Genomic DNA, 13,153 nt, shown 5'->3' with positions numbered 1-13,153 from the left:
TAGAAGGAGTCAAGCCTCGATTAAGGGGAGGCTGTTCAAGGGCTCCATAGACCCCAGGGGTGTACTTTGTTCAAGGGGAGGATTGTTGAGAGAGTAGCTAATTGAGGGGTTCATAGGTGGTGTCCTTTGTTCAAGGGGAGGATTGTTGAGAGAGTAGCTAATTGAGGTGTCGAATAAATGGTGTACTTTGTTCGAGGGCTCCATAGAAGGAGTCAAGCCTTGATTAAGGGGAGGCTGTTCAAGGGCTCCATAAACCCAGGGGTGTCCTTTGTTCAAGGGGAGGATTGTTGAGAGAGTAGCTAATTGAGGGGTCCATAGGTGGTGTCCTTTGTTCAAGGGGAGGATTGTTGAGAGAGTAGCTAATTGAGGGGTTCATAGGTTTATAAGTAAGGAATATTATCTCGATTGGTATGAGACCTTTTGGGGAAACAAAATGCAAAGCTATGAGAGCTTATGCTCAAAGTTGACAATATCATACCAATGTGCAGAGTCGTGGTTTCTAACGGAATACCCCGAGCATGTAGAGTTAGCTAATTGGGGAGACCACTTGAAGCTAGATGAATGAGCACAGTGAGGAAGTCAACCAGAGCTTATGCTCAAAGTTGACAATATCATACCAATGTGCAGAGTCGTGGTTTCTAACGGAATACCCCGAACATGTAGAGTTAGCTAATTGGGGAGACCACTTGAAGCTAGATGAATGAGCACAGTGAAGAAGTCAACCATAAATCAAGAATATAAGTAGATGTGAGGAGACGAAAGTAGCACTAGCAATAACACAAAATATAATCTTACAAAAAAAATTATGGTTCGAAGCAGCATCACCAAAATAAACTTTTCTAAGTTAGCATTGACCACCTTATCTTTTCTACAAAGAATCACATTCCATCATTTATGTATTTCTTACTATAGGATATAATTAAAGATTTAGGAGTTGTCTAAAACTTGAAGGAGAGACTTAAAGAGGAGTTTGATATGAAAAGTTGCAAACAAACCACCCAAGTACAAATTAATTTACGCCACTAAATCAAATAGTAATTTTCTTAGGTCATGTAAGTGATATTTGTCAAACCATTTTAAATACTTTTTTTTTATCTAATCGTTTGGTATAAAAATAATAATGGTAACGTTAATTCGCCATTTATGTCCATATCAAATCTATAAATATGTAGAAATATTAATAAAAATAATAAAAATAGTGACGTATCAATTAAATATTAGTTTTCATTCCATTCCAACTGAATTTATATATTAATCCTACGTGTCAAATGTAAATTTTTTAGGGTCATATCCATAGATGTTTGCTATCGATTTCAAGTACAAAAAATTACAAATATTTAAATTAATAAATATTGATTTATGAAATTTTTAATTAAAATGTGTTAATACATCTTCCCATTATTTAATTTAATATGTATCCATCTTTTAAATAACCATAAAAAAATGGAATTCTCAGCCTATTATAAAAATTTTATTAAAAAAAAACAAAAATTAGTTTTTATTTATTTTTTTATGCTTACACGTGTGGAACGTTAACACGTGAGCATATCTTTACGTGCTAATTTGAATATTTACAAAATCAATTATGTCACTTGAAAACTAAAATATTTGAAAAAAAAAAAAAAGTTTACAAGTTTACAAAAACTAAATATGCATCTCTTCCTATAGGTTGACAATAGGCTGAAACCAATTAAAGATTTAGGAGTTGTCTAAAACTCGAAAGAGAGACATAAAGAAGAGTTTGATACAAAAAGATGCAAACAAACTATCCTACCTACGAATTGATAGATATAGACATTCAAGATGCAACGTGTTGAGTGAGCTAATATTTCATTAATACCATATTTCATACTTTCAACTACTTGATTCACACGAATAGATAATGAGACAGAGTTCCTCATTCCAAAATAGTTTGAGTCTATCTTATACTAGGAGTGTATATGGTTCGGGTTGGATTGGGTTAAGGGATTTTTTTGACCCAACCCAAATGTTCGGGTTGGTTAGATGGTAACCCAACCCAACCCAACCCAAAACTTTTCACAACCCAACCCAACCCTTTATTTTCGGGTTGGGTTCGGGTTGGGTTGTCAATTTTTTTTTTAAGTTTTATTAATCCACGATTTATAATTATTCAGATACAATCTTACCTAAAATATATTAAAAGTTCACAAATAAACACAAATCAATTTATAATTATTCACAAACAAAAATAATAATAAATAAATTCAGTAAAAAACAATGAGCGAAAATTCTTAAATATTAACATAGTTCAACGCTTGTCACAAAACTAAAGACGACTAGATACTGATATTTTTTTAAAATTGGTTAAATAACAAAAATAAGAAGATAGATCATAAAATTAAATAAACAATAAAAATGATTAATTTAAAGATATTGTATATAACAAAAATAAAAATTATATAAAATTATTTAAATTGAAATATGTGCTATTTATGTATATAAATTCAGTAAAAAATAATGAGCGAAAATTCTTAAATATTAATATAGTTCAACGTTGTCACAAAATTAAAGACGACTAGATACCGATATTTTTTTATAATTAATTAAATAAAAAAAATAAAAGGGAACAATAAAAATAATTAATTTAAATATATGGTATATAACAAAAATAAAAAATATATAAAAATATTTGAATTGAAATATGTGTGACGTCCGACAATACTAAATTATTAAAAAATAGAAGTATATATAAATTGAAATATAATAATAAATACACTAAAATTTAAATAATTATTTATGCATATTTATGTATTTATAATTTATGAACTACACATACCTTTTTTCAAAATAAAAATTAAAATTAAAATAACAAAATAATAGGTAAGAAATTAAACAAAATAATAATAATAAATACATTAAAATTTAAATTACGCTTTAAAATTATTTATAATTTATGAACTACACAAACCTTTCTTTCAAAATAAAAATAAAAATTAAATAATTTATGAACATTAACACAAAATTTTCTTTAAAATTAAAATAACAAGGTAAGAAATTAAATAAAATAATAATAATAAATATATTAAAATTTAAATTAGCTTTAGAATTATTTAGGTATATTTATGTGTATATAATTTATGAACATTAAATTAAACAAAATAATAATAAATACATTAAAATTTAAATTAGGCTCTAAAATTATTTAGGTATATATTTACCTTCCTTTTCAAAATAAAAATAAAAATTAAAATAACAAAATAATAGATAAGAAATTAAACAAAATAATAATAATAAATACATTAAAATTTAAATTACTCTCTAAAATTATTTAGGTATATTTATGTATATATAATTTACGAACATTAAATTAAACAAAATAATAATAAATACATTAAAATTTAAATTACGCTTTAGAATTATTTATGCATATTTATGTAAACCTTTGTTTCAAAATAAAAATAACAAAATAATAGGTAAGAAATTAAACAAAATAAAAATAATAAATACATTAAAATTTAAATTACGCTTTAGAATTATTTACGTATATTTATGTGTATAGGTATATTTATGTGTATATAATTTATGAATAATAAATTAAACAAAATAATAATAAATACATTAAAATTTAAATTACGCTTTAGAATTATTAATTATTTATGTGTATTTATGTAAACCTTTATTTCAAAATAAAAATAACAAAATAATAGATAAGAAATTAAACAAAATAATAATAATAAATACATTAAAATTTAAATTACGCATATTTAAGTATATTTATGTGTATATAATTTATGAAAATTAAATTAAACAAAATAATAATAAATACATTAAAATTTAAATTACGCTTTAAAATTATTGAGGTATATTTACATTTCTTTCAAAATAAAAATAAAAAATAAAATAACAAAGAAATTAAACAAAATAATAATAATAAATACATTAAAATTTAAATTACGATTTACAATTATTTAGGTATATTTATGTGTATATAATTTATGAAAATTAAATTAAACAAAATAATAATACATATATTAAAATTTAAATTACGCTTTAGAATTATTTATGTATATTTATGTAAACGTTTGTTTCAAAATAAAAATAACATTAAACAAAATAATAATAGGTAAAAAATTAAACAAAATAATAATAATAAATGCATCAAAATTTAAATTACACTTTATAATTATTTAGGTATATTTATGTGTATATAATCTATGAATATTAAATTAAACAAAATAATAATAAATATATTAAAATTTAGAATTATTTAGGTAAATTTACCTTTTTTTTTTTTCAAAATAAAAATAAAAATTAAAATAACAAAATAATAGGTAAGAAATTAAACAAAATAATAATAATAAATACATTAAAATTTAAATTATGCTTTAGAATTATTTCGGTATATTTATGTGTATATAATTTATGAACATTAAATTAAACAAAATAATAATAAATACATTAAAATTTAAATTACGCTTTAGAATTATTTATGTATATTTATGTAAATCTTTGTTTCAAAATAAAAATAAGAAAATAATAGGTAAGAAATTAAACAAAATAATAATAATAAATACATTAAAATTTAAATTACGAATTATTTAGTCATATTTAAATAATAGGTAAGAATTTAAACCAAATAATAATAATAAATACATTAAAATTTAAATTACTAGGTATTACATTAAAATTTAATTTACGCTTTACAATTATTTAGGTATATTTATGTGTATATAATTTATCAACATTAAATTAAATAAAATAATAATAAATACATTAAAATTTAAATTACGCTCTAAAATTATTTAAGTATATTTACCTTTCTTTCAAAATAAAAATAAAAATTAAAATAACAAAATAATAGGTAAGAAATTAAACAAAATAGTAATAATAAATACATTAAAATTTAAATTACGCTTTAGAATTATTTACGTATATTTATGTGTATATAATTTATTAACATCAAATTAAACAAAATAATAATAAATACATTAAAATTTAAATTACGCTTTAAATTATTTATGTCTATTTATGTAAACATTTATTTCAAAATAAAAATATAAATTAAATAATTTATGAACATTAACAAAATAATATAAAACAAATTAAACAAAATAATAATAAATAAAAGGTAAAATAATAATAATAAATACACTAAAATTTAAATTACGCTTTAACATTATTTATTATTTATGTATATTTATGTAAACATTTGTTTCAAAATAAAAATAGAAATTAAATAATTTATGAACATTAACAAAATAATATAAAAAATTTTAAACAAAATAATAATAAAAAAAAGTAAAATAATAATAATAAATACATTAAAATTTAAATTACGCTTTAGAATTATTTATCTATATTTATGTAAACGTTTCTATCAAAATAAAAATAACAAAATAATAGATAAGAAATTAAACAAAATAATAATAATAAATACATTAAAATTTAAATTACGCTTTAGAATTATTTAGGTATATTTAAATAATAAGTAAGAAATTAAACCAAATACTAATAATAAATACATTAAAATTTAAATTACTTTAGAATTATTTAGGTAATAAATACATTAAATTTTAAATTACGCTTTACAATTATTTAGGTATATTTATGTGTATATAATTTATCAACATTAAATTAAACAAAATAATAATAAATATATTAAAATTTAAATTACGCTTTAAAATTATTTAAGTATATTTACCACTCTTTCAAAATTAAAATAAAAAAATAATGGGTAAGAAATTAAGCAAAATAGTAATAATAAATACATTAAAATTTAAATTACGCTCTAAAATTATTTACATATATTTATGTGTATATAATTTATGAACATTAATTTAAATAAAATAATAATAAAAAAAGGTAAAATAATAATAATAAATACATTAAAATTTAATTACGCTTTAGAATTATTTATGTCTATTTATGTAAACATAAAATAAAAATAGAAATTAAATAATTTATGAACATTAAAAGAATAATATAAAAAAAATTAAACAAAATAATAATAAAAAAAGGTAAAATAAAATTTAAATTACGATTTAGAATTAAACAAAATAATAATAAATACATTAAAATTTAAATTATGCTTTAGAATTATTTAGGTATATTTATGTAAACCTTTGTTTCAAATTAAAAATAGAAATTAAATAATTTATGAACATTAACAAAATAATATAAAAAAAATAATTTACGAACATTAACAAAATAATATAAAAAAAAGGTATATTTATGTGTATATAAACATTTGTTTCAAAATAAAAATAGAAATAAAATAATTTATGAACATTAAAACAATAATATAAAAAAATTTAAACAAAATAATAATAAAAAAAAGGTAAAATAAAATTTAAATTAGCTTTACAATTAAACAAAATAATAATAAATACATTAAAATTTATGTAAACATTTGTTTCAAAATAATATAAAACAAATTAAACAAAATAATAATAAATAAAAGGTCAAATAATAATAATAAATACACTAAAATTTAAATTACGCTTTAAAATTATTTATGTATATTTATGTAAACATTTGTTTCAAAATAAAAATAGAAATTAAATATTTTATGAATATTAACAGAATAATATAAAAAAAATAATTTACGAACATTAACAAAATAATATATAAAAAAAAAGTATATTTATGTATGAACATTAAATTAAACAAAATAATAAATAATTTACGAACATTAACAAAATAATATATAAAAAAAAAGTATATTTATGTATGAACATTAAATTAAACAAAATAATAAATAATTTACGAACATTAACAAAATAATATATAAAAAAAAAAATATTTATGTGTATATAATTTTGAACATATAATTTATAAAAGTATATTTATGTGTATATAATTTATGAACATATAATTTATAAACATTAAATTAAACAAAATAATAATAAATACATTAACAAAATAATATTAAAAAAATAATTTACGAACATTAACAAAATAATATATAAAAAAAAGTATATTTATGTATAAACATTAAATTAAACAAAATAATAATAAATACATTAACAAAATAATATAAAAAAAATAATTTACAAACATTAACAAAATAATATATAAAAAAAAAAGTATATTTATGTATGAACATTAAATTAAACAAAATAATAAATAATTTACGAACATTAACAAAATAATATATAAAAAAAAAAGTATATTTATGTATGAACATTAAATTAAACAAAATAATAAATAATTTACGAACATTAACAAAATAATATATAAAAAAAAATATATTTATGTGTATATAATTTTGAACATATAATTTATAAAAGTATATTTATGTGTATATAATTTATGAACATATAATTTATAAACATTAAATTAAACAAAATAATAATAAATACATTAACAAAATAATATAAAAAAAATAATTTACGAACATTAACAAAATAATATATAAAAAAAATAAACAAAAGGTATATTTATGTGCATATAATTTATGAACATTAAATTAAAGAAAATAATAAGAAATACATTAACAAAATAATATAAAAAAAATAATTTACGAACATTAACAAAATAATATATAAAAAAAAGTATATTTATGTATAAACATTAAATTAAACAAAATAATAATAAATACATTAACAAAATAATATAAACAAAATAATTTACGAACATTAACAAAAATAATATATAAAAAAAAAGTATATTTATGTATGAACATTAAATTAAACAAAATAATAAATAATTTACGAACATTAACAAAATAATATATAAAAAAAAAGTATATTTATGTATGAACATTAAATTAAACAAAATAATAAATAATTTACGAACATTAACAAAATAATATATAAAAAAAAAGTATATTTATGTGTATATAATTTATGAACATATAATTTATAAAAGTATATTTATGTGTATATAATTTATAAACATTAAATTAAACAAAATAATAATAAATACATTAACAAAATAATATTAAAAAAATAATTTACGAACATTAACAAAATAATATATAAAAAAAAAAAGTATATTTATGTATGAACATTAAATTAAACAAAATAATAATAAATACATTAACAAAATAATATAAAAAAAATAATTTACGAACATTAACAAAATAATATATAAAAAAAAAGTATATTTATGTATGAACATTAAATTAAACAAAATAATAATAAATACATTAACAAAATAATAAAAAAAAAATTTACGAACATTAACAAAATTAAAAAATATATATATATATATTTATGTATATAAAAAAATTTACGAACATTTACAAAATAATATAAAAAAAATTATATATATATTTATGTATATATAATTTATGAACATTAAATTAAACAAAAATAATATAAAAAAAAACAGTAACCAGGGCGTAGGACCAGCTAGTTTGGCAGAAGTACCACTCCGACAAACTACTCATTATGCTTTCAAATTCTTAATATATATTTCTTAATATAATTTATATATTTTTATTTGAATTGGGTTGCACGGGTCAACCCAAGGATTGTGTCCCACGAACCCGAAACCAAACCGATCCAATCAGTAATAGGCTAGAGACGAACCAGGGCGTAGGACCAGCTAGTTTGGCAAAAGTACCACTCCGACAAACTCATTATGCTTTCGAATTCTTAATATAATTTATATATTTTTATTTGAATTGGGTTGCACAGGTCAACCCGAGGATTGTGTCCCACGAACCCGAAACCAACCCGATCCAATTTGGGTTCATAAAAATGAATTCAACTCTACCCGAAATGCTAATCCAACCCAACCCAACCCAACCCTTATAGTTCGGGTTGGGTTGGTCCGGGTTGTCGGGTTGAATGTACACCCCTACCCTATACAGGGTAACAAATCCCCAAAAGTGAATAAGATAGTGACGTATGAATAAGATCAATAAGACTTAATGACGAAATATGAATTACGAGGATGACTGAATCTATTTTATATACTCATTGCTGCTACTTCAACTTTTTTTTTTTTTTTTTTTCAGGCGACATAGCCGTGGGTTGTTGGCTATAGAGAGTCCCATCACATTTGAGTATGGAATTCCTTCTACCTGCCTTTAAATTAATTATGTATTTCACTCATTTTAAATAGTTTGAACTTGTAGCAGTATATTTTCAGTGGCGTCTTCTTGTTTTTTTATAACAAATAAAATTTACATTATTATTTTAATCAAACTTTAAGGTGTATGCACGTGTTTAAATATTTTAAATTTTACGCATTTTTCTTATTTTCACATCATTAAATAATGGTCTATAACTCGAATCTATCAAGAAGCAAATCGTAATACAAGATATATATATATATATGTTGGGTTCCATTTCTTTTCATTTTTGTACTTACCTCTATTATTCTCTATTTTCATTTAAAAAAAATAATAATAACATTAATATTCACTTTTCTTTTATTTACCTTAACTCATTTTTTTTTAGCGCTGTTAAAAAAAATATATATATAAAAATTATTAAGGTTTTGATTTTAAGTCTATTATTTTATAAAAAGTTAAAATTAATTAGTAAAATACCAAACTAACCATCCCACACATCTTTGAATTAAAACTTTCCATTCATTTAACGTAATAAAAAAATGAGATATTTTTTCTTTGAATTAGAACAGTCGACCAATTCTGACAATCAGCATAGCAATTCTGATAATGGGCCGACCAATTCTGATAATGGGCCGACCAATTCTGATAATAGGCCGACCAATTCTGACATAAATAAAAAAGCTCAATCTTAATAATTTCCAGTTTGAAAGCGTCTAATGTTTTGCTCCATGTTATGTGGGGTCGTGTCGGATCACATAACGTGGATTTTTCACATATTTTTTTATTTATATATATTTAAATATATTATTTTTCAACTTACCAATAATTTTCATATTTCAATATAATTTTTATTAAATATTAAACATCTTACTAAATCTCTACAAATATAATATAATGTTTCATAAAAATTCAATTTTAAATATTATAACATAATATTTAACTTTAGTTCATTTATTACGTATTAAGTAACCAAATATACTTATATTTAAGTTGGAGTGGGTGATGGAGACGGTAAATATAGTTATCAATGGCGTAAGTCTCTCTTTCTCCTCAATTTTGGTCACGTGAGTGATACTTGTCTAACCATTTTAAATACATTTTTTTATATAATCGTTTGTTATAAAAATAATAATGGGAACGTTAATTAGCTCTTTAAGTCGATATCAAATCTATAAATATGTAGAAATATTAATAAAAATAGTGACGTATCAATTAAATATTAATATCGTTTTAAATTTTGGTTTTTATTTTTTATTTTTCTTTTTTATGCTTACACGTGTGGGACTTTAACGCGTGAGCATGTCTTTACGTGCTAATTCGAATCTTTTCAAAATCAATTTTGTCACTTGAACACTAAAATATTTGGAAAGAAGACAAAAACAGTTAGAATTTAAGAATATTTTAAGCCATTTTAATTCAAAAATTAAAGAAAATGAATAACTATCTTTTTTTTTTTTTTTTTTTACTTTATGAAGTAGAAATTAAAAATGCATTTTTTTAAAACTAAAAATACATTATTAGAAGTTAGAGATATAAAATTCCATAAAATCAATTTGTTATGAAATTTATGGGAAAATAAATATTTTCTAGTCTTTAATTTTTTTTAGTATAGTTTTTATTTAATCTTAAGATTTTAAATAATTACATTTTTACTTCTAAATTTTGAATTTAATTTTTATTTGTTAGGCTATTTTAAAAAGTTATATATTTATTTTTTAATTTTGAATTTAATTTCTATTAAAAATTTCACATATTTGTTACGCTATTTAATAAAAGGGAATATAACTCATGTGCTCAAAAGTGTGAAACCGACTTATCTTTAATTTAATCCAATTACTAGTGAATGACAACTCATTTCTAATCTCACATATTCTTATTTTAATAAATATACAAAATTAATTTTTATCAAATAAGTCTTTAAAAATTTTCATTTTTTATATTTACCAAATCTGACCCCTTTCGCATTTTTCAAAATTTACTTATTTATTTTATACAAAATTAAAAAAAAAATTCAAAAAATTATTAAATCTGAAACTAAAAAAATTGAGAATATTTTGACTATTTATTATTATTTGTTTTCTTCTGTTCGTGGAAAATCAGTCTAAAGTAGGTACGTGTCAACTTATCTGTCTGTTAAGAATCCTGACTCTCCTATTCACTTTCACCATAATCTCTGGTGGTCTGATTTTGTCCATTTGCACATAAGCTTGAGTTTTAGGGCATAACTCTCCTACCATATTAGGAATCATGATATGATATTGTCCACTTTTAGCATAATCTCATGGCTTTGTTTGAGCTTTCCAAAAAACGTCATACTAATGGATAGAGTATTATTTGATTATAAATACATGAATATTCGCTAAATTAGTCAAGGTAGAACTTTCATCATCCAACATTGTTGATACGATGAAGAAACTGTAATATTATTATGAACCAACAAGAAAAGGGAATGGGCAAGAAGAAGAAGAAGAAGAAAAAAAAAAAAAAAACTTATCACAACGATGGTTGCGAATGGATGTGCAATGTCAATTGCATAGCACATACTTAGAGGCACAGAGTTCAAAAGCAGTAACAGCAAGCAGAGCAACCGCGATGGCACATGCGTAGACTTTAATCTCCCCACCGGTGAATGAATCATTGTGAAGCGCCCTGACCTGGTGGAACCTGGAATTGAACTCGACCCCATCGGGGGATGCTCCAGCCTCTATTGAAGAAGCCCCACCATGTTGGCTCCTAGCGTTCAAGATCCGTTGATAGATGTCAGCATGTTCCTTGCAAATTATGTCGAGCAGGTTGTGAGTGCGGTGCAATTTAATGAAAACCGGCAGCAGGATGAAGAAGTAGAGGAATGAGCAGGAAAGAGTGAGAGCCGAAACCAGGGGCCAATGAACACAGTGGAGGGTGGAGGAAGCAGGGGAGGAGACAGCAGAGTAGAAGAAGCGCAGGCTGGTAATGTAAGCCAGAATGGTGTAAATGGCTATACTCTCGTAGTAACGCACCCTTTGTTGCTGATTTTCAGCACGACACTCCAAATCCCTCATCTCTGCTTCAAGCTCCATCATGATTTGGGTAACAAAACGTGCAGTAGTTTGTTGATTTATAATGGGTGACCGGGTTGGTGAAGTCAGACTCAAAAAGTCCGCACCAAACATTTCTTTCCGGCGCAACATTCAATTCTATCTTATATTGAGGGTAGATGGAGATGGAGAATATTGTTCATATTTAAAATAAATGCCTCCCTCTTATGTCATATATCTTATGTCATATATATAGATGTTTTAGTCTATCCATTTTAAATACAAAAAATTAAAAATATTTAAATAAAAAAAATATTAGTTTATAAAATTTTTAATTAAGATGGGTTAATACATTGGTTGAATTTTATCCCTAAAATATGAAAAAATAGCTCAAACCAAGGTAAATGATGATAAAATTAAGATGAATTGGTTGATAAAGAAATTAAACTAAAATATTTAGAGTGGTAATGTTACCAATACCAAAGCGGCCACTTAGCATGAACCATGTCAATCCACCAACATTAGATGGCCACATATTAAGAACCATGCACGTGGGGGCTCACATGCTTTTATTTGATTCAAAAGACGGAAGCTGCTAAGAAAGGGGGTGCTTCTAGAGGAACGCAAAGGATAAATATTATGAACCAATCCATACTTGCCCAACAAAAAAAAAAAAAAAAAGGTTGAATTTTCAAATATTTAACGTCTTTAATTTAAAATTAATCTGTAAAGTTAAGTCATAGGAATAGTTTATTTACATTTTGCCTTTTCTTTCTTAAATTAAATAACATTACTTAGAACTTAGAATTATAAAATTCCTTTAAATGATTTTCTTATAAAATTGAGGGAAAAATATATATTATTTTTAAATTTTAAAAAGATATAACTTTATTTTTTAGTTTTTTTCAAAATTTTACACATGAATTTTAACTAATTTTTAATTTTGGTTAATTAACTAATTTTTAAAATTAATTAATTGTGGATATTTTATTACATAATTATAAAACTACATCGTGTGCTACTTCCCGCGTGTACTCGGAGTCAAGGGGAGACAACTTGCTACTTCCATGCGTAAAATCCGGATTTTAGGTTTTTTTTTTTTTTTTTTTTTTTTTTTTTTTTTTTTTTTTTTTTTTTTTTTTTTTTTTTT

At 22.0% G+C, this 13,153-nt stretch overlaps 1 protein-coding gene across 1 annotated transcript in view; it reads left to right on the top strand.

Annotated features, from left to right (window-relative positions):
• The window catches only part of LOC111459227, a 43,595-nt gene that overhangs the window by 21,374 nt on the left and 9,068 nt on the right, over positions 1-13,153 (top strand). The window lies entirely within an intron of this gene.

Source organism: Cucurbita moschata, unplaced genomic scaffold, assembly GCF_002738365.1.
Source record: "Cucurbita moschata cultivar Rifu unplaced genomic scaffold, Cmos_1.0 Cmo_Scf00022, whole genome shotgun sequence".
Taxonomy (NCBI): domain Eukaryota; kingdom Viridiplantae; phylum Streptophyta; class Magnoliopsida; order Cucurbitales; family Cucurbitaceae; genus Cucurbita; species Cucurbita moschata.
This window is presented reverse-complemented; position numbering and strand designations above follow the sequence as displayed.